We start from the raw sequence: 22,694 nt of genomic DNA on the forward strand, positions 1-22,694 counted from the left end.
TAACATAGTATTGGTTGGATGAGACAAAGGAGGGGGGAGAGTAACTAGACTAGAGGTTTGGAGACACGCCCTAAAGTCTAAAGGTTTCAGATTGAGCAGGACAATATTTGGACTGCAAATTCACTGATGCACTGCATGAGGTGGATATGAAAGTCAGGATTGATACACTAGTTATCCCAAAAAAAAGGAAGTTTTAAGTATCTGGGGTCAATAAACCCAAAAAGTTAGGAGATTGTTGATTATGTCACGTCATATTTGGAATTTGAGGGATAAAATAGAGGCTAGCATCTGGTGTCCTATGTGATAAGAAGGTGTCACCGAGACTTAAAGGTTCTAATAGAGTGGTTGTTAGACTAACTATATTGTATGGAGCAGAGTGTTGGCCAGTCAAGAATTCACACATTCAGAAAATAAAAGTAGCGAAAATGAGGATTCTTAGAATGATGTGTGCGCATACTCGGAAAGATAAGATTATAAACGAAGATGTGTGGGGTAAGGTGGAAATAGCCTATGTGGTGGAAAGATGAGGGAAGCGAGATTGAGGTAGTCCGGGCACGTGAAGAGGAGGAGCACAGATACCCCCTCCCCTCCTCCTCTCCTCCCCTCCCCATGAGAAGGTGTGAGAGGCTAGTAGTGATAGGTCTAAAGAGAGGTAAAGGTAGATCAGAGAATAATTGCGAAGAGGTGATTAAACAGGACATGGCATATTATCTATAGTTGACCGAAGACATGACTCTTGATAGAAAACCACGGAGTTCGAGGATTAGGGTAGAAGGTTAGTAATTGGTTGAGTGATTTTTCTCTCTTTTGTGGGAGGGCATGGATCTGGTTTAGAGCATTATATCTACTTCTCCTCCTCCTCCTCCTCCTCCTCCTCCTCCTCCTTATTATTATTATTACTAGATTTAGTGTACGTGCGTTGCACGTGTATTATGCGTTATGCACAAAAGAGCGTATTTTAATAGGTAGAATAAGAAAATTAAGTATAAAGGTAATTGATGATGCAACAAATATTTAAATGGTACACTGTCAAAATAGTGTATACAAAATTGAATAAGAATGAATTAAGTGTAATAGTGATGATGCAAAAAAGTTATCACATTAAAGAAGTAGTTGTATTCAACGTGTAGACACTAAATTGAGTGTTACAACAAAGGTTAGATGTGGTGATGTTGCTGGACCCATTAGTCAAATCGTTGCTTACCCCCTTGATGTCATATGTCGAAGAATGCTGATGTGCGCCAGGAAGAATGTTGCTTAAGTTGTTACTGGTAAGAGGAAGGCACCTCTAAAATAAAACAGCATTGTCGATTCACCGAAACAATTCAGATTTTGTAAAATAAATGTAATTATATAGTTGTAGTATATGTAAAATTCATATATAATATGTATACTTAATTTGTGTATAGTTGAGGAGATTTCATAAAAAAGAAAATACTTAATTTGTTCTTTCAAATACCGAATTGCATGTTGTTGCTTTGTATAATATTTCCTTGGTTGTTCTGCTCAAGAGGGAAGGAAAAATTAAAATGTTAGTTTAGGCTGAAAAAGCCTTTTGTTGCTTTGATATGGTTTCCCTTTCTATTTTTGGTGTCATGGTTTATTCAAAGCTCTCTTTTTAACTTTTCGTTTCTGCCTAAGAAATAGAAAATAGAGAAAATGAATACCAAATGCAGTACAAATGCAGACTATAAGTTCTCTAATTCAGGAAGAAACTCAAGTAGATCAAAATGCATTTCAAAACACCTATTAATAAAAATCATACTATTTTTTGGAAATGAGAACAAAAAGTTTTAGAGAACAACAACAACAAACCAGTATAATCTCACTAGTGGGGTCTGGGGAGAGTAGTGTGTACGCAGACCTTACCCCTACCCTGGGTACGCAGACCTTACCCCTACCCTGAGATAGTGAGGTTGTTTCCAATAGACCCTCGGCATCCTTCCCTCCAAGAACTCCCCACCTTGCTCTTGGGGTGACTCGAACTCACAACCTCTTGATTGGAAGTGGAGGGTGCTTACCATCAGAGCAACTCACCTTGTCTAAAGTTGATCCTGCATTAAATCAAAGCTTTTCTCTAACTGTTGCTGGTGTTGTTGTTTCGGTGGTAGATAATTCAACCACTCCTACCTTTCTCACTTGTTTCTACTTTCATTAAATGGACTTGCACTCATACTTTCAGTTTGCATTTTTATCGGACAAATTGATGATAATATGAAGGAAGAATAATTCTATGTTTTCACCATCTATTAGTTTCTTCCGTTCCTTTTTTATTACTAATTCTCTCTGGGAATCATAAAAATTTAGGCTGCGGGAATTATATAGACTAATCCCAATTGTCAAAAAAGCCCTTTTAATGCAACTATGAACAAATAAAGCTGAATTAAAAGACATCGTCTGAGACAGTGCAATTATTGCATAGTCGCAATAACACTCCGCATAGATGAACATAATTAGCTGAAATAGTACGAGTGATTGGAGTATCCTAATTCCTGGTTCAATTAGAACTAAAGGAACAAACAGTAAGGAAGTTCCCATGTATCAACTTTCAACATATTTATTATGCAGTTCCTCTTTATTTTTGAGTAACAAATTTGGTTTCAATACTTTTTACATGTCAAAGGATAATTTGTATCTCTCTAGGAGAACATTCACGTCTGATGGCTTTAAGCACTGGTTGCACGATGTCGAAGCTAGCAAAGGATAATGTTAACATTCTGTCTAATATCATTACCTTTTCATGTCAAAATTATGTTATTTTGGCTATTGCTTAAATGTCATAGTTATTTTTTAAAAAAGCATCATCATTAAATTGAACGTTGCACATAGATATCAATAATAACTTGAAATAGGTTTATATATTACATGAATTTTGTGCTTATTACTCATCTTTATTTCTTATATTGTAGTTGCGCACTAAAATGGTTATCCTGCATTTTGATATTACAAATTCAGGAAGAAATTTTATCAATATAAAGTGTTAAAAAAGCTGCTTAAGCATCTGCTAATGGATAACTACATAATAAATTGATGCATAAATGTTAACCCAATTAGATGCACCCCCTTTAAGGGATTGGGTAATCTAGAATTCTTTACTTTAATATTCTGTCAATACTGCTATATATTAAACTACTATATGTTGTTGCACAATATACCCTCTAATTGATTTGGTGGCAAAAGCTCCCTTTATTAACTAAGTTTTGAGATTTTCTTAATTTTTTTAGATGAAATTAGTGGCCAGACCAAAGCAATTTAATATTTAATTCACAATTGATAGAGTTGGAGGAACAACGATAACTAGCAGGTAAAATGGTTGTGACTACTCCAATCAATTCTACTGGATAGTTAGTTCACTTCAACCCCAACCCTCTTGTGATGATGATGTAACACATGATGTTGCCGTAGTAAGTAGTAGTACCATTGCCTAGGCAAGAAATAAACTATGAGATGTTACACATCAATATCGTTTACAGTGATTTAGAAAATATTACATGTAAATGAAAGATTGTGAAATTTGAGAAATCTCATGAGTGCATTGTACTACGGGAATAGGCCATAAGAGGCTAACTTATGAAAACTTCTGCTATGCATTTCTAATATAGAAGCTTATATCCTACACCATATATTAGACAATTGACCAGAATGGATCATACATTATATGCAATTACTTCATTGAAGAGGATGTTAGGAAGACATGAAAACTGAAGGCACATACTGTGCATATAATTGATTGTTGCTACATGTACCTGAAATATGTTCTTCTATGGGATCTGATAATGAGTAATGGAATATCTGGCATAAGTTTCTTATTCATTTAGGACTTCAATATTGGTGTTCTTCTCACACTTTTATTTCTTTCTCCAGTAACATTCGTCTTCCCTTTTGTTATATATATATATATATATATATATATATATATATATATATATATGTTGAAGCACCTAAAACATTTGATTTTCTTCTCTAGACTGGGTTTGCAAGAGCGAAAATTTGGTGCAACTTGCCATGGTTTGAAGCCCCAACTAGAATTCATGACATTTAACTTCTCAATGCATTGTTGGACCTTTTTCCCCCTTTTAATATCTGTTTTCGTATTCCTTTATTTTAATTATTATGGACATAAATATGTGAAGTCATTCATTAATTTCGCAAGTGAAGTATAGGTATTGAATTAGTTCAAAGTACCCATGAGCATTATATAATTCCTCTGAATTTATATGCTAAGAGGATAAAAAAATATTTGCAAATAGGACGGATTAGATTGGTTGTTGTGGAGTACATTTGTGAACTACATTGTTTTGTTCCGTCCCATTATTTTTTTAATAATTCTTTATATTTATGAAATGTATTGCAAATAGACGTAAAAAAGAATGTCAAGAAAAAACAAAAAATAAAAATAACAATCATATTGACTTGGTTATCGTTGGTCCCGTGCATAGCACGGGCTGCTCATTTCTAGTGTTATTTACAAATAACATAGTATTGGTTGGATGAGACACGGGGGGGGAGGGGGGGAGTAACTAGACTAGAGGTTTGGAAACACGCCCTAAAGTCTAAAGGTTTCAGATTGAGTAGAACAATATTTGGATTGTAGATTCAGTGATGCACTGCATGAGGTGGATATGAAAGTCAGGATTGATACACTAGTTATCCCCAAAAGAGGAAGTTTTAAGTATCTGGGGTCAATAAACCCAAAAAATTAGGAGATTCTTGATTATGTCACGTAATATTTGGAATTAGAGAGATAAAATAGAGGCTAGCATCTGGTGTCCTATGTGATAAGAAGGTGTCATCGAGACTTAAAGGTTCTAATAGAGTGGTTGTTAGACTAACTATATTGTATGGAGCAGAGTGTTGGCCAGTCAAGAATTCACACATTCAGAAAATGAAAGTAGCAAAAATGAGGATTCTTAGAGTGATGTGTGTGCATACTCGGAAAGATAAGATTATAAACGAAGATGTGTGGGGTAAGGTGGAAATAGCCTATATGGTGTAAAGATGAGGGAAGCGAAATTGAGGTGGTCCGGGCACGTGAAGAGGAGGAGCATAGATGCCCCCCTCCCCTCCTCCCCTCCCAATGAGAAGGTGTGAGAGGCTGGTAGTGATAGGTCTAAAGAGAGGTAAAGGTAGACCAGAGAATAATTACGGAGAGGTGATTAAACAGGACATGGCATATTATCTATAGTTGACCGAAGATATGACTCTAGATAGAAGACCACGGAGTTCGAGGATTAGGGTAGAAGGTTAGTAATTGGTTGAGTGATTTCTCTCTCTTTTGTGGGAGGGCATGGATCTAGTTTAGAGCATTATATCTACTTCTCCTCCTCCTCCTCCTCCTCCTCCTCCTTATTATTATTATTACTAGATTTAGTATACGTGCGTTGCACGTGTATTATGTGTTATACACTAAAGAACATATTTTAATAGGTAGAATAAGAAAATTAAGTATAAAGGTAATTGATGATGCAACAAACATTTAAATGGTACACTGTCAAAATAGTGTATACAAAATTGAATAAGAATGAATTAAGTGTAATAGTGATGATGTAAAAAAGTTATCACATTAAAGAAGTAGTTGTATTCAACGTGTAGACACTAAATTGAGTGTTACAACAAAGGTTGGATGTGGTGATGTTGCTGGACCCATTAGTCAAATCGTTGCTTACCCCCTTGATGTCATATGTCGAAGAATACTGATGGCGCCAGGAAGAATGTTGCTTAAGTTGTTACTGGTAAGAGGAAGGCACCTCTAAAATAAAACAGCATTGTCGATTCACCGAAACAATTCAGATTTTGTAAAATAAATGTAATTATATAGTTGTAGTATATGTAAAATTCATATATAATATGTATACTTAATTTGTGTATAGTTGAGGAGATTTCATTAAAAAAAAAATATTACTTATAAGAATAACAAAAGAACATCATACAATTACTACGCCAGAACAACAAATCAAAGCACACTCAATTGGGGGGTTTGTTAGAGTATACACACACATACATATACACGTTTGTGCATGAGTGTTCGAAAAGAGAACATACAGACACATTTTGCTTAATACAACACTTGTTTTATATAACTAATTGACATTCAATAATGAAATTACCGTTATCAATATTTAGCTGTTGAGGTTTTTTATTTAAGATGAAATAGTCTTAAAATGAGGGTGAATGAGAAATGGAGGGAAAAATAAAATTTTTGAGTAAAATTTTAAGTTTCCCCCTCTTGACAACGAGACATTGTCCCATATTGGAAGAGGAAAAGATTTTTGGTGGGTATATATATAATTGCTCTTCTTGTAGCTCTTAAAGAGTTAAGAAGAAAGCAAGCCTCGCGTCGTCGTCGTCGCTCGCTCGCTCGGCTCGGCTTCGGCTTCGGCTTCGGCTTCGGCTTCGGATTAGGATTTGGATTTGGATTTGGTCAAATGATCGATTGATTGATTAATTTTTTGGACCAAATTTATTTGTTAATAGTAAATATTAACGTAAGATTATCCGCATTTATAACGGATATGTTCCAATCCGTGTATTGACCACCACCTGTAATAGCAGCCGCCTAATGCTCTTCCCACCATGGCCAAGTGCTTGCTCCACAAACAAGCTAGTGCATGCTCCACAATGGAGGGTGGAGGGTCGTTCGTCTTCAAAGCTGACTGCTATAAATATGTGCAGCAGCTGTTGAAGAAAGGCACACAAACACCAAACTGAAAACGCTCAACTTTGGCTATACATTGCACTCCTTCCTCTCAGCATTTCCATACGATTTTCTGAGTTTCTACTCCTTTGTTCTGCATTATTTTAACTTCAAACAAAGCAACTGTAAGTGTGATTTGCTACCGAACTTTGTGTTCGCTGAAACACTGGGGTTTGAAGTACCGCTACACCAGTGTGTGATTCGTTCTATCCTGGGAGGAAATAATCCATAACCTTGGGTACTAGGAGGGAATTAAATTCCTTAAGGAAACACTGTGAATTCAGTGGGCTCGAATTATTTACTGTTTCATTACGATAACTTATATTTTACAGAATTATTATTTACAAATACAACAATATTGGCGGGACTAACAATCTTAAGGAATTTAAATATTTATTTCTGTATTTCTGTTATTCTTATTATTCTGCAAACTAAAACCTTTGTGGTTTTGTGTACTCCCGTTTTGGAGAGTAAAGCCTTCGTGGCGTTTTGTTAGAGATTAAAATCTACGTGATTTTTACTCCAGTTTGAAAACGTGTATTAAATGTTTGTTTGCGTCATTCTTTTACAGAAAAAATGACGACTGAAAGCGAAAACCAAGTTGTTCCGACGGTGACTGCCAACGCATCGACAAGCCGAACATCGGCGTTGGCACCGGCAGAAAAACCCAAAAAAATTTTCGGGATTGATTTCAAGCGCTGGAAGCAGAAGATGTTCTTCTACTTAACTACGTTATGTCTACAGAAGTTCATCAAGGAAGATGTTCCTGATCTGCAAGATAAAATTTCAGAGAATGAATGCTTTATCGTGATTGAAGCGTGGAAGCATTCTGATTTTTTATGCAAGAATTATATTCTTAGCGGACTGGATGATAATCTGTATAATGTATACAGTGGCGTGGAGACGTCAAAAGAATTGTGGAATGCGCTTGAAAAGAAATATAAAACTGAAGATGCCGAGATGAAGAAATTCGTTGCCGCAAAATTTTTGGACTACAAAATAGTAGATAGCAAGTCTGTTATTACCCAAGTCCAGGAATTGCAAGTGATTATTCATGATCTACTTGCTGAAGGTCTTGTCATCAATGAAGCATTCCAAGTAGCGGCAATGATTGAGAAGTTGCCTCCGTTGTGGAAGGACTTCAAAAATTATTTGAAACACAAACGAAAGAAAATGTCCCTTGAAGATCTCATTGTTCGGTTGAGAATCGAAGAGGACAATAAAGCTGCTGAAAGGAGAGGCCGTGAAAATTCAACAATAATGGGAGCAAATATTGTTGAAGATAACAAAAAGAGGAAGAAGGCTTCTGGTCCGAAATACAACCCAAGCAAGAAGCGGTTCAGTGGAAACTGCTACAACTGTGGGAAAATCGGACACAAATCTACGGAGTGTCGTGCTCCGAAGAAAGACAAGAAAAGGAGTCAAGCAAATATGGTAGTAAAGCATGATGATGTTGATAACTTATGTGCCATGCTTTCTGAATGTAACTTGGTGGGAAATCCTAAACTATGGTGGTTTGATTCAGGAGCCATTCGCCATGTTTGTGCAGTTAGAGAAGCTTTTGCTACTTATGCTCCTGCTGGACCCGGAGAGACAGTTTATATGGGAAATGCTTCAACAGCAAAAGTTGAAGGATATGGGAAGATATTTCTGAAAATGACTTCTGGCAAGGTCATGACTTTGAACAATGTCCTTCATGTTCCCGAAATGAGAAAGAATTTAGTCTCTACTGGACTTCTTGTTAAGCACAGTTTTAAGTGCATTTTTGTGTCCAACAAGGTTGTCATAAGTAAGAATGAAATATTTGTAGGAAAAGGTTACCTCACCGAGGGCCTTTTCAATCTGAATGTAATGGTTGTGGAAAACAATAATAATATTTCAGCTTCTTCTTACTTACTTGAGTCAAATGATTTATGGCATGTATGTTTGGGTCATGTCAATTATAAAACCTTGCGAAAAATGATTAACTTGGAAGTACTGCCTAAGTTTGAATGCGAAAAATCAAAATGTCAAACATGTGTGGAATCTAAGTATGTTAAACATCCTTATAAGTCAGTTGAAAGGAATTCAAATAGAATTAATTCACACAGATATTTGTGACATGAAGTCAATACCATCTCGCGGTGGAAAGAAGTATTTCATAACTTTTATTGACGATGGTACTCGATATTGCTATGTTTACTTACTGAATAGTAAAGATGAAGCAATAGACGCATTCAGGCAATACAAAAATGAAGTTGAAACGCAACTTAACAAGAAAGTAAAAATGATAAGAAGTGACAGGGGTGGTGAATATGAATCTCCTTTTGAAGAAATATGTTTAGAATATGGAATTATTCATCAAACAACAGCCCCTTACACGCCCCAATCTAATGGGATTGCGGAAAGAAAGAATCGCACATTAAAGGAGATGATGAACGCGTTGTTGATAAGTTCTGGTTTGCCACAGAACTTGTGGGGAAGCCATTCTTACGGCTAATCGAATATTAAATCGAGTGCCCCATAGCAAAACACAATCCATTCCATATGAAAAATGGAAAGGAAGGAAGCCCAACTTGAATTATTTTAAAGTATGGGGGTGTTTGGCAAAAGGGCAAGTTACTAAACCCAAAAGGGTAAAGATAGGACCGAAAACCATTGATTGTGTTTTCATAGGATATGCAACAAATAGTAAAGCATATCGATTTCTGGTTCATAAATCAAAAAATTCCGACATTCATAATAAATACGGTTATAGAATCAGATAATGCTGAGTTCTTTGAAAATATATATATCCGTATAAAAAGAAATGTGAGTCATTTGGTGAAGGATCTAAACGACCTCGGGAAGAAATAAAAGAAAGTATATGTAATCAGGAGGATCCAAGACGTAGTAAACGTCAAAGAACGTCTACTTCATTTGGACCAGATTTTGTGACTTTCTTATTGGAGAATGAGCCTCAAACATTTAAAGAAGTTATGACTTCTTCCGAATCATTATTTTGGAAAGAGGCAGTCAATAGTGAAATAGAATCCATATTGAACAACCATACATGGGAATTGGTTGATCTTCCTCCTGGAAATAAACCTTTGGATTATAAATGGATTTTTAAGAGAAAAATCAAAGATGATGGCACTATTGATAAATTTAAGGAAAGACTCGTAGTCAAAGGATATAGACAACGAGAAGGTCTAGACTACTTTGATACATACTCTCCAGTTACAAGAATTTCGTCCATATGGATGTTAGTAGCATTAGCTGCAGTGTATGGTCTTGAAATTCATCAAATGGATATTAAGACGGCCTTCTTAAATGGAGAGTTGGAGGAAGAAATTTACATGGAACAACCTGAAGGGTTTGTGGTTTCAGGTAAAGAAAAGAAGGTATGTAGACTTGTTAAGTCTCTTTACGGATTAAAACAAGCACCCAAACAATGGCATGCGAAGTTTGACCAAGCAATATTGTCAAATGGTTTTAAGATAAATGAATGTGATAAATGTGTGTACATTAAAAATATTTCAAATCACATAGTCATTGTTTGCCTATATGTGGATGATATGCTGATAATGAGTAATGACATTGCCAACATAAATGCTACTAAGCGTATGCTCAATAGCAAGTTTGATATGAAAGACTTGGGAGTTGCTGATTTAATTCTGGGAATTAAGATCCATAAGACTCCTCAAGGTCTGGCATTGTCACAATCTCATTATATTAAGACAGTACTTGAAAAATTCAAGCACTTGGGCTTTAAAGTTGTAAAGACTCCAATTGACGTGAATCTTGCATTAGCAAAGAATAAAGGCCAAAGTATATCACAATTGGATTATGCTCGTGTGTTGGGATGCTTAATGTATATCATGAATTGTACACGACCAGATATAGCTTGTGCTATAAGTAAACTGAGTCGATATACGAGCAATCCAGGCCAATCTCATTGGATGGCAATGAAACAAGTTTTGGGATATTTAGAACATACCCAGAACTTTGACTTGCACTACAGTAAATTCCCTGCGGTGATTGAGGGATACTGTGATGCAAATTGGATCACCGGTTCAATTGATTCTAAGTCCACGAGTGGATATGTATTCACTATTGGTGGAGGAGCGGTATCTTGAAAGTCGTCCAAACAAACATGTATTGCCCGCTCTACAATGGAGGCTGGATTCATAGCCTTAGATAAAGCCGGTGAAAAAGCTGAATGGCTCCGGAATTTCTTGAAAGACATTCCATTTTGGCCCAAACCGTTGGCACCAATATGCATACATTGTGATAGTCAAGCGGCAATTGGAAGGGCTGGGAGCGTTATGTATAACGGTAAATCTCGTCATATACGAGGAAGACATAAAACCGTTAGACAATTACTCTCTAGAGGAATCATCACGATTGACTATGTAAAGTCAAGTGATAATGTGTCGGATCCACTTATAAAAGGCCTAACTAGAGAGGTAGTTGAGAAATCATCAAGGAGAATGGGGCTATGGCCGAGAACAAGTCATTGTGGCGGTAACTCTACCTAGAAGATTGGAGATCCCAAGATCTAGGTTCAAGGAGATCAAACAAAGTCATTAATGACGGTTCAACATTGTCAAATAAAATTTTAGTCCGTTCTCGTGATGAGACAATGTTCAGTACCAAGGATAAAGCATTAAGGTTTTTTAATGATTTCTAAATTTGATACGGGGTATATCAAATAGTGTATCTACAGGATGACACGTTTAGGAATCACCTATGTAAGTGTGAAGTGTTAGCCGCTTCAAGGAGAACTTTGTAAGGCCAGTTCTCTACGCACTTATGAAATCAGGCGGTGTTCATGGCTGAAACGAACACAACAATGAGAACCAAAGATGGTTAAGGGTTGATTGTGTGACTTATGGTTGTCTAGGTATACACCAAAGATCGACGGTTCAAAGATATCAAATCTACCGATTGACCGAGTATATCCGACATAAGTTCACTACGGAAAGTTCAAAGGGAAACTTACTTATCCAGATGCGATTAATCATTGCTTGCAAATCACACAGTTTTTCCATGCATACTTCCGTGATATAGCCATTCCCCATTCATGTGGGGGATTGTTGAGGTTTTTTATTTAAGATGAAATAGTCTTAAAATGAGGGTGAATGGGAAATGGAGGGAAAAATAAAATTTTTGAGTAAAATTTTAAGTTTTTCCCTCTAGACAATGAGACATTGTCCCATATTGGAAGAGGAAAAGATTTTTGATGGGTATATATATAATTGCTCTTCTTGTAGCTCTTAAAGAGTTAAGAAGAAAGCAAGCCTCGCGCCGTCGTCGTCGTCGCTCGCTCGGCTCGTCATCATCGTCGCTCGCTCGGCTTCGGCTTCGGCTTCGGATTTGGATTTGGATTTGGTCAAATGATCGATTGATTGATTAATTTTTTGGACCAAATTTATTTGTTAATAGTAAATATTAACGTAAGATTATCCACATTTGTAACGGATATGTTCCAATCCGTGTATTGACCACCACCTGCAATAGCAGCCGCCTAATGCTCTTCCCATCATGGCCAAGTGCTTGCTCCACAAACAAGCTAGTGCATGCTCCACAATGGAGGGTGGAGGGTCGTTCATCTTCAAAGCTGACTGCTATAAATATGTGCAGCAGCTGTTGAAGAAAGACACACAAACACCAAACTGAAAATGCTCAACTTTGGCTATAAATTGCACTCCTTCCTCTCAGCATTTCCATACGATTTTCTGAGTTTCTACTCCTTTGTTCTGCATTGTTTTAACTTCAAACAAAGCAACTGTAAGTGTGATTTGCTACCGAACTTTGTGTTCGCTGAAACACTGGAGTTTGAAGTACCGCTACACCAGTGTGTGATTCGTTCTATCATGGGAGGAAATAATCCATAACCTTGGGTTTTAGGAGGGGATTAAATTCCTTAAGGAAACACTGTGAATTCAGTGAGCTCGAATTATTTACTGTTTCATTACGATAACTTATATTTTACAGAATTATTATTTACAAATACAGCAATATTGGCGGGACTAACAATAACTACTATCCAAATATCATAAATCATATAATAATAATAATATTTGCAGTGAATATTCATTGTAAACACTTAATATCGCAACGTTAGGACAAGTTTTATAGTTTTCTCACTTTGTCTTTTGTTTCCATGAGATATGTTATGTTATGGTGGTGAATCTTACCTAATATCTCTTTATAAACGATATTCTTGGTATATATTCTTTTCTTTCGCTTCGACTGCTCGGTCATGACCAAAACCTTTATTGTTGACATAGATATTCCCCTTGAGAGTGTAACATATAGTTGTCCATGTGAGAATACGTATTGCGGTAAGTACAGTCCCACATTAGGTATTGTTTGTCTTTGTGCTTTATTTATTTTCATAGAAAAGCATAGTCATATTGGAAATTATTTTCTGATAAATTTAAAGGATAACCTTCATTTTCTGGAGGCGAAAGTTGAATTTTATGAATAAACACATGTTTGGAAGCATTTTTGCCCATCATTATTTCTGCATTGATGATGTTGTTATCAAAACCTCTACATATCATTCTTGTATCATTACATAAGTCATTTGCAGGGTCCAAATTTCTTAGTACCAGGATCGGAGCATTTTTCTTCAAAACCAACATGTCTTATTTTTAAAGTACTTAGATGAATTCGCTGAAAAATAGAGAATAACAATTTGACACAAACCTGCAAACTCTAAAATACTCAACTAAATCTGCATTTGCAGATTGTAAAGATGAAGCTATTGTATGTAATACTATATATTAACATAATTTCCAATTTTTAAAGCTGAATGTTACAACTGCATGTAAGTTTCGAATATTGACTTGAATAATAGAACTCAATACTCTTAGAACCGAAAGGAACGCAGACAACTTTTGTGTAAAACTCTGAAGGAAAAATTGTATAAGATGAATTTGCAGGAGTATACATAATAGGATTACAGTAAGTTTAATAAATTTATCTCAATAAAAAAATATCGAGAGATTCTTTTAATATTGTCATAGTACATAATGAATTTGCAGAAAGACAGAGAATAGCAATTTGACACATACCTGTGGGGTGGAAGGCCACTTGGTGTTAAAGTATTTAAGTACTTTTCCTAGTAGTAGTTGTTGGTATCATCCTCTGCGGAGTCAAAAACTCAAAAAAGTTCTGCTTTCACCAGGAAACTTGGCAATTAACATCTCATTTAGTTGATCAACATACTCACTTCTGCTAGCCAAGATAGCCCTTTCTGTCATGTATTTTGCACAACTTGACTTTTCATCTAAAGATGGAAATATTTCTCTTATTAAATTATCCTTACCAGTACTATCACCGTCATATTTGACGATCAATTTTTCTGGAAGAAAGACCATATCATCTCTTATTGTAGGTTCCTTCCATTACCGATCCGTAGTAAGAAATTAAAACCAATGGTCGAAAAGTGATTGTTGCTTTCTTCAATAAAAGTATTCTCCTTAAACTCAATTTCAAGTTCCTTGTGCACTGATTGATAATTAGAATTAGCACTATTGATGCGTCCGTTTATGATGTAACAGATCTTGTTTTGTTGTAAATGTTCTTTCCACTTCATAATATAACCATTGAAAAGTGTAGCGTGAATTTTTGTTCCCTGTAAAAAGTTTCGCTTTAAGTTAATGTGATGGTTAAAACTAATATGAAATGACATGAAATAAAATATTGATATAAAATAATATTTACCTCTTCATCAACTAATGTCACAATTTTTCGAGTGCCTTGATTTGTTTTATTGTTGAACTCGTTTACTATTTCACTCCCAAACACTAAGACTCATATTACTCAGCACGAATCAGATACTCTTAGACTATTAATTGTGACACATTGGTCTAACAATTTCTTTTCACTGGCCATTACAGATGTACCTAAAATAAAGCATGCGTAAGAGTTTTATAAGTTATCAAAGTGACTAATTCAATAATTGATTATTTTTATGATATAAGGAAGATTGTTTACCTGAACAGATATAATTGGTGAAATCTGAGTGGTTCAAGCATGGCAATTGCAAATGACATAATTGTAAATCATGTAGTATTAATATTACACAGAATTAAGGAGATAGTCTAATTTTTTTTTTTTAACAAGCAACTTGAGCTGGCTTAGCAATAAGTATTATTAATTATACAAAAAAAAAATACTAATATTTAAGTAATAAGACTTAGATCGAATGTCTAACTAATTTTCTGTGATGAATTGCAATTGTTTAATAACATGTATTAAATTTGTAAATTACGTGAGATGTGAAATTAGTCGCGTCCAAAACATGAAACAAACAATTATATAATAAAAATTTCTTGATGCAACACTAAAGATAAATTCTCGATGCAACACTAAAAATTGGTGCATGTAAACGTGCTTGCAAAATACGAAATAGCAAAAGATGTTGATATTAGTAAAAGAAACAAAACCTGAAATCGCGGTGTTGGAATAGAGCGAAGTTTGACGATTAAATTGTGACATTATAGTTTTTTTGATAGAAGTATTTTGATACACAATTTGACACATGAAAGGAATTATATGCTCGTGGAGAATCTAATACTACAAAGTTTCCTAGTTTAGATAATTTAACAAATAATGTCTAACTTTTCTAGTGTACACGAAAATTACCAAATATTTACTACTCCAAAGAGTAAAGGGAATTTAACCAACTCCAATAGACATACGGTCATTTAATTTAATTAAAGTGAACCAAGTGTATCTTTCCGTTTCAAAAATTATACCAAATAATTAAGGCAAAATTTAATAACAAATAATTCTGGCAAAATATACCAAATAATCTCGTGAACATTCCAAGATTGTTAATAACTGGGGAAAACAAAATTAAGTAAATGAATATTTTTAAATATTAATGAAATACTTAAATTACTATATTGTCCAATGTGAACTGTATATTTTAAAGGGTAAAAAAAGCGAACGACATTTCGCTAAAGGCCTTCGTGCTTTTAATATAATATAGATTATTATTATTATTATTATTATTATTATTATTATTATTATTATTATTATTATTATTATTATTATTATTATTATTATTATTATTATCATCATCATCTTATTCTTCAATTTTATTAATACTGTTATTTTATTTGGTTTGGTTATCTTACTATTTTGCTACCAATACTTTTTTTTTTCTTAAGTATATTTATTATAGCATCTTTACTCTTGTATTTCTTTAACCTATTTTGGAAACGTTTTTCTTGAGTAGATGGTCTATTGAAAATAATCTATCTACCTAAACAAGGTAGGGGTGAGTTTTGCGTGTACTCTATCCTCCCCAGACCCCACTTAGGGGTTATTTTGGTAGAGTGTATACGAATAATGCTGAATATGGTATATTAGTAATGTTGGTATTAGTTATGCTTGCATTAGTTATGTTGGCATTAGTTATGCCTACATATTTCTTATCCATTATTTGGTTTGATGTATTAAAGTATTGCACAGTTTCTAAAAGAATTATTTGTTTACAAAAATACCCTCATAACCAATCCATCGCTATATCTTTTTAAAAGAAACATATTTTTAGAAATATGTTTTATATAAAAAAAAAAGTTTAAAAATTTATTTGATTTGTCTGCCTAATTGCAGTATAGAACTTAATATTTATTTGTAAAAAAAAAATATGCTAAGTATTTATTTATTTTCTAGGTGTTAGTTAGTTAGTTATTATGTAAATAAGCATAGTCCTACATGGAATATGAGTAATGTAGGTTTTGTATATTATTATAAATAGGGGTACTTGTATTATAGTTAACATTATCAACAATATAGTTTTTCTGTGCATTCTTACATGGTATCATTGTGGCAGTGAGAAAAATTCCGGGAAAGAAAACCCAGCCGAAAAACTCGTCGTGCTTCAATTCCGGCGACCTTTTTAGGGTTGTTTTTCGCCAAACCAGTTTCCATTGATGTTGTGAAACAACCAACACTACCACAAGGTTTCCCAACCCCCGGCGACCAAACCACAACAAACACCTCCGGCAGCCGATATCTCACGCGCCGATCAGAGAGTTTCTTTTCCGGCGAGATCTACTCCACGCGTCGGCGCGTGGAGCACTTTCTAGCCACTTTTTGACGAAATTTCTTCAGAACAGTTGGATCGCCCTCAAATTCCGAGCCTACCTATACTTTTATATTTTAATTTCGAGCACTTTGAAATTTTTTCGGCAACTACAGTACTTTTCCAGCAGCAGTACTTTGTTTTTCCGGCAACTACAATGATTCTTTGTTTTATTTGGTGCTAATTTTCTAGACCTTTTTCTCTAACAATGTCTTTGGGAGTTGATGCTTTTGGGTCTAAAAATACGAGTTCTGGAATTTCTGGTATTATGATTACCTCAGAACCTTTAATGAAAAGTTCAAACTACTTAGCTTGGGCTTCGTTTGTCGAATTATGGTGTAAAGGTCAAGGCGTTCAAGATCATTTAACAAAAAAAGGCTAGCGAAGGAGGTGAAAAGGCCAAAGAACTTTGGGAGAAGGTCGATGCTCAGTTATGTAGTATCTTGTAGCGATCTATTGATTCCAAGTTGATGCCCGTGTCCCGTCCATTCTAGACATGTTATTTAGTTTGGGAAAAGATTTGTACTTTATACACTAATGACATATCTCGTTTCTATGATGTAATATCGCGAATGACAAGCTTGAAGAAACAGGAATTGGATATGTCTACTTACTTGGGACAAGTATAGGCAGTCATGGAAGAATTTGAGAAGTTGATGCAAGTTTCTGCTAGTATTGAAAAGCAACAAAAGCAATGACAGAAGATGTTCTAGTTCTTACACTCGTGGGACTTCCTAATGACCTTGATTCAGTACGTAACCAGATTTTGGCTAGTCCGACTGTCTCTACAGTTGATGAATTATTCTCTCAATTACTTTGTCTTGCTGCAGCACCAAGTCACCCAGTGATCTCATCACAGACAATTGACTCATCTGTTCTCGCATCCCAGACACTGGAAAATTAGGCATCTAAAACTATGGAGAATAGAAGAGGAGGATGTCATTTTGGAAGATATAGACCCAAGTGTTCTTATTATCATAAACTTGGACACACTCGTGAAGTGTGCTATTATTTACATGGTCGACCACCCAAAAATATTTATGTTGCTCAGACCGAGACTAGAGGTAACCAGGAATTTTCTTTATCTGAAGGAGAATATAATGAGCTCCTTCAGTATCAAGCAAGTAAGCATACATCTCAATAAGTAGCCTCAGTTGCTCAGACTGATACTTCTGTTACTCGTAATTCTTTTGCTTGTGTTTCCCAGTCTAGTACTCTTGGACCATGGGTCATGGACTCAGACGTTTCTGATCATATCTCTGGTAATAAATCTTTTTTGTCGAATATTGTGTATTCACTGTCTCTTTCCACTGTTACGTTAGCCAATGGGATTCAAACTAAAGCAAAAGGAGTTGGACAAGCCAATCCCCTATCTTCTGCCACTCTAGATTTCGTTCTTTTATGCCTCTAACTGTCCTTTTAGTCTTACATTTGTTAGTTGTTTGACTCGTGCCCTCCATTGTGGTATATATTTTATTGATAATTCTTTTATTATGCAGGACCGCAGTACGGGACAGACGATTGGCACAGGGCGTAAATCAAAAGGCCTTTACTACCTTAACTCACTCAATCCCTCCAAAGCATGTATAGTTACAGATCATCCAGAGCTAATTCACAGACGTTTAGGACATCCGAGTTTATCCAAGCTTTAGAAGATGGTGCCTAGTTTGTCTAGTTTGTCTACATTAGATTGTGAGTCGTGTCGGCTTGGGAAACATACCCAAGCCTCATTTTCGCGTAGTGTTGAGAGTCATGCAGAGTCTGTTTTCTCTTTAGTTCATTCTGATATACGGGGTCCTAGTAGAGTCAGTTCAACCTTGGGATTTCGTTATTTTGTTTATTCCATTGATAATTATTCAAGATGTACTTGACTTTTCTTAATGAAAGATCGTTCTAAGTTGCTTTCTATATTCCAGAATTTTTGTGCTGAAATCAAAAATCAATTTGGTGTTTCTATTCGCACTTTTCTCAGTGATAATGCTTTAGAATATTTATCCTCTCAGTTTTAGCAGTTTATGACTTCTCAAAGAATTATTCATCAGACATCTTGTCCTTATACCCCTCAACAAAATGGGGTTTCAGAGAGAAAGAATAGGCACCTCATTGAGACTGCTCATACACTTCTCACTAAATCTCATGTTCCGTTGCGTTTTTGGGGCGATGCAGTTTTCACGGCTTGTTATTTGATTAATCAGATGCATTCATCTCCTATCTAGAATCAGATTCCGTATTCAGTGTTGTTTCCCTTGTCACCCTTATACTCTCTTCCCCTTCTGTTTTTGGGAGCACATGTTTCGTGCATAACTTAGCCCATGGGAAAGATAAGTTAGCTCTTCGTGCTATCAAGTGTGTCTTCCTTGGTTATTCTCGTGTTCAAAAGGGATATCATTGTTACTCACCTGATATTCGTAGGTACCTTATGTCATATGATGTCACATTTTTTGAGTCTAAACCTTTATTTACCTCTTCTAACCATCTTGATATATATGAGGTCTTACCTATACCGACCTTTGAGGAGTTTACGATAGATCCTCTTCCACATTCAGCCACATAAGTCTTACCTATACCAACCGTTGAGGAGTCTAGTGTTGCTCCTCCTAGCTCCCAACCGTTGAAAAGTCTAGTGTTGCTCCTCCTAGATCTCCAACCACAGGAACACCACTCTTGACTTATCATCGTCGTCCGCGCCCAGCATTAGGTCCAGTCGATTCACGTCCTGCACCTGACCCTGGTCCTACTGCGGACTTATCTCCAATAAACCAATTGTACTTCGGAAAGACATACAGACCACACTCAATCCTAATCCCCATTATGTCGGTTTAAGTTGTCATCATCTGTCATCACCCTACTATGCTTTTATATCTTATTTGTCCTCTGTTTCTATTCCTAAGTCTACATATGAAGCATTGTCTCGTCCAGGATAGCGACATGCTATGATTGACGAGATGTTGCTTTATATACAAGTGGTACTTGGGAGCTTGCTGCTCTTCCTTTGGGTAAATCTACTGTTGGTTGTCGTTGGGTTTATGCAGTCAAGGTTGGTCTGGATGGAAAGGTTGATCGACTTAAGGCATGTCTTGTTGCCAAGGGATATACTTAGATATTTGGGCTCGATTAAGGTAATACCTTCTCTCCCGTGGCTAAGATAGCATCATTCCGCCTTTTTTTTTTTTATCTATTGCTATTGTTCGTCATTGGCCTCTCTATCAGTTGGACATTAAGAATGATTTTCTACACGGTGACCTTGAGGGTGAAGTTTATATGGAGCAACCACCCGGGTTTGTTGCTCAGGTGGGGTCTCGCGGCCTTGTATGTCGATTGCGCCTGTCACTTTATGGTCTAAAGCAGTATCCTCAAGCCTGGTTTGGTAAGTTCAGCACAGTTATCCAGGAGTTTGGCATGACTAGTAGTGAAGCTTATCACTTTGTGTTTTATCGGCATTCTCCTTCAAGTCTTTGTATTTATATGGTGGTCTATGTTGACGATATTTTTATTATCAATAATGATCAGGATGGTATTACTAATTTGAAGTAACATCTCTTTCAACACTTTCAGACTAAGGATCTGGGCAGACTAAAGTATTTTTTGGGTATTGAGGTCGCTCAGTCTAGCTCGGGTATTGTGATCTCACAATGGAAGTATGCCTTAGACATTCTTGACGAGACATGAATGACAGGCTGTAGACCTATTGACACTCTGATGTATCCGAATTCTAAACTTCTACAGGACAAGGGGAGCCACTTAGCGATCCTATAAGATTGTCACGACCCAAAATCATAACCTGTCGTGATGGCGCCTATCTCAATACTAGGCAAGCCGATAACCTCAATAAATCACAATAACCTCTTAAGTTTGAAAATATAATATTTGAATTCCATAGAAAACCTCACATATATACGCATACAAAACACTCCCAAAACTCGGTGTCACTGAGTACATGGGCATCTAAATAATAATAACGTCTGAATGATAAACACACTGTCTGAAAATATGGAATAGTACAATAACCGAAAGGAAAGAGAGTCAAGATCTGCGGACGCCAAGCAGCTACCTTGATAGTCTCCAACGGAATAAACTCTGAAATCTAGTAGCCGCCGTATCCGGGAGCACCTGGATCTGCACACGAGGTGCATAGTATAGTATGAGTACAGGTGCATAGTATAGTATGAGTACAACCAACTCAATAAGTAATAAGACTAACATCTAGATTGAAAGTAGTGACGAGCTCAACAGGTACAGTCCAGTGTAAAAATAACAGTACAGAAATGTAGGCATGCTTTTATGTTTAATAGTTAAACTCAGTACAATTAAAATAGATAAATTCGGAATGATATGAGGTTTATGACATCTCTATGTCTACATGCCAATGTGCATATTGTATATGATGCACCTCAGTGAAAACATCGTGTACTCAAATCTTAAAATACTCAATCACTCAGTACTGTATATGGCCAATCCAACCCATGGAAGATCCATCCCATATATATATACACATCAACTGACAGTCAGTCACTCAGTACTATATAAGGACAATCCAACCCAGGGGAAGATCCATCCCCAAATATCAATGATTCGGACAAGATCCATGTCCAGGGAAAATCCATCCCTCAATATAAATGCTTCGGGCAAGATCCATCGCTCAATATATATATATATATATATATATATATATATATATATATATATATATATATATATATATATATATATATATATATCAACTGCGCTCATTGTGGTGTGTATAGACTCCAGAGGGGCTCCTTCATCCCAAGCGCTATAATAGCCAGATCCAGCATAAATAAATAAACATGCTGCGGCGTGCATCCCGATCCCATAAATATCACTCAAAATCTCCAGTCTCTCGGGCTCTCAATGACATAAAGAATCACCCCTGGATGATGATATGTATCAGTAAATGACAATAGAGATTGAGATATGATATGCAAGACAGATGTGACTCGGTACAAAATTATAAATTTAAACAAATAGTTTCACAGCAATACGACCCATGTGGGTCCCAAAATATATCGGCGTATAGCCTGAACATGATCTTTAATATGAGACTTGTGTCACGGAACCGTTTTTCTGAGGGTTCGGTGAGGGCAGCAAAGTTAGCTTGACTGCTACTTAGCTTCAGCCCTTAGATAATAAATAGCACAATCGTGCTAAGCAATGGCAATCACACGAAACAAGCAAGAAAACTATGAAAGAAAGACCAAGATTTGGGAGATAAGTGCCCTTTTCTGTTGTATTATCAAATATCTAATGCTTACAAAGAATGTGTATAAATCCTATTTATAGAAATTAAAATGGCTATACAAAGGGGGTGGTTGGCAGGGCTGTCCAGCAGCCTGGTGCATTCCAGCTTGGAAAGCTGCCTAGTGCATTCCAGCATGGAAAAGCTAGAAAGGCAGACTTAGAGGGATCCTGATATCAACCATGGCCCAGAATGTCAAAGATGCCTTTTCACTTTCGGCTGTTTGTCCCTTGGTCTGTTGACTTTCTGCCAAAGGTGCTTTTGATGGCATCTTATGATTTCTGTATGTCCCCAAGTATTTTCCCACTGATGGCTTTCCGAGATTTGGTCTCGGGCAAGCTACATCGTCGCTGGAATTACGAAAAATTAATAGGTGTGACGGCGGGGCGGTGCACTCTCCCCCACTTGAAATGGCGACGACCCCAGCGCCGCACAACTAAATATAATTGTGGACTTATTCCCTGAACTGCCACAAATCTTCGTACTTCTCCCATGATGCCTCCTCTAGCGAAGTTCCTTTCCAATGAACAAGGAACTGTGCGCTTGAATTGCCCCATCCTTTCCCACGGACCAACTGATGATCTATGATGACCTCCACTTGCTTGTCTGTTGCTGGTGGAGTAGTAGAAATTTGGCTTCGGTTGGACTGTGCCTGATCCTTGTCTTTCATGTCT

This window comes from Nicotiana tabacum, chromosome 14, assembly GCF_000715075.1.
Source record: "Nicotiana tabacum cultivar K326 chromosome 14, ASM71507v2, whole genome shotgun sequence".
NCBI lineage: Eukaryota > Viridiplantae > Streptophyta > Magnoliopsida > Solanales > Solanaceae > Nicotiana > Nicotiana tabacum.